General features: G+C 42.5%; 1 protein-coding gene across 1 annotated transcript in view; it reads left to right on the top strand.

Moving 5' to 3' along the window:
• The window catches only part of NDUFV3 (NADH dehydrogenase (ubiquinone) flavoprotein 3, 10kDa), a 25,157-nt gene that overhangs the window by 7,817 nt on the left and 15,933 nt on the right, over positions 1–1,407 (top strand). The gene's annotated exons all lie outside the window — the stretch shown is intronic.

The following is a 1,407-nucleotide window of genomic DNA, read 5'->3' as shown; positions in this document are numbered from 1 at the left end:
TTTTTTTTTGAGACAGAGCCTCACTCTCTCGCCCAGGCCCAGGCCGGAGCGCAATGGCACCATCTCAACTCCCTGCAACCTCCACCTCCCCGGATTAAGCGACTTTCGTGCCTCAGCCTACAGAATAATTTAAAAGTACAGATAGGGAAATCCATTGACAGTCCACTATTACTCCTTCAAGCATCTAGTTCCTAACGATTTTTATCAGCTTTTATATGTTCACAAAAGCACATGTACTCATGCTTACAATCGTGAACATAAATGTTTCATGTTTATATGCGCACATACAGGCACCTCTGTTCTGTATCCAGCATCTAGAACATTGTACTGTCTAGCACTTAGTAGGCCTTAGTGAATATATGCTGAGTGAGTTGGCATAATGTAAGATGTAAATACTTATATTGTAGACATTTTTGAAGCAGTTATTATATACCTACATCATTTTAATGGCCAGATAATATTTCTTCTACTCTATTTTCTAAGGATAAGAAAACATTTTACAGAAAGAAACATAGGGCCTGGTGGGTGGCTCACACCTGTAATCCCAGCACTTTGGGAGGCTAAGACAGGCGGATCATTTGAGGTCAGGCGTTCGAGACCAGCCTGGCCAACATGGTAAAGCCCCACTTCTACTAAAAATACAAAAAGAGCCGGGCGCAGTGGCTCACACCTGTTATCCCAGCACTTTGAGAGGCCAAGGTGGGTGGATCACCTGAGGCCAGGAGTTCGAGACCAGCCTGATCAACATGGTGAAACCCTGTCTCTACTAAATACAAAAACTTGGCTGGGCATGGTGGCACATGCCTGTAATCCTAGCTACTTGGGTGGCTGAGGCAGGAGAATCGCTTGAGCCCAGAAGGCGGAGGTTATAATGAGCCAAGATTGCACCCCACTGCATTCCAGCCTGAGTGACAGAGCGAGACTCCATCTCAAAAAACAAAAAAAAAATACAAAAACATTAGCCAGGCGCGGCGGTGCACACCTGTAATCCCAGCTACTTGGGAGGCTAAGGCACGAGAATCCCTGGAACCCAGGAGGCGGAGGTTGTAGTGAGCCGAGATTGCGCCACTGCACTCCAGCCTGGGAGACAGAGTGAGACCCTGTCTCCAAAAAACTAAATAAATAAAATAAAAAGGAACATAGTATTTTGTAAGTTAATAAATAATCTTTATTAAACCAAATATTAACAGTGATTGTCCTTGAACTCAGGTGTTTTCTTCTTGCAGCCTTTTTGTATTTTACAAAATGTCCACGATATACATACACTATGAAAACTGTAATAACCATTAGAAGTATACCATGTGAATATTTTGCACTTATATGTAGTGGTGATATATAATATTCATATGCGCAGTACCTACATGCATACAATCCCAGCACTTTGGATGGTTTTTTTTTTTTTTTTTT

Source organism: Mandrillus leucophaeus, unplaced genomic scaffold (assembly GCF_000951045.1).
Source record: "Mandrillus leucophaeus isolate KB7577 unplaced genomic scaffold, Mleu.le_1.0 Scaffold69, whole genome shotgun sequence".
Classification (NCBI taxonomy): domain Eukaryota; kingdom Metazoa; phylum Chordata; class Mammalia; order Primates; family Cercopithecidae; genus Mandrillus; species Mandrillus leucophaeus.
This window is presented reverse-complemented; position numbering and strand designations above follow the sequence as displayed.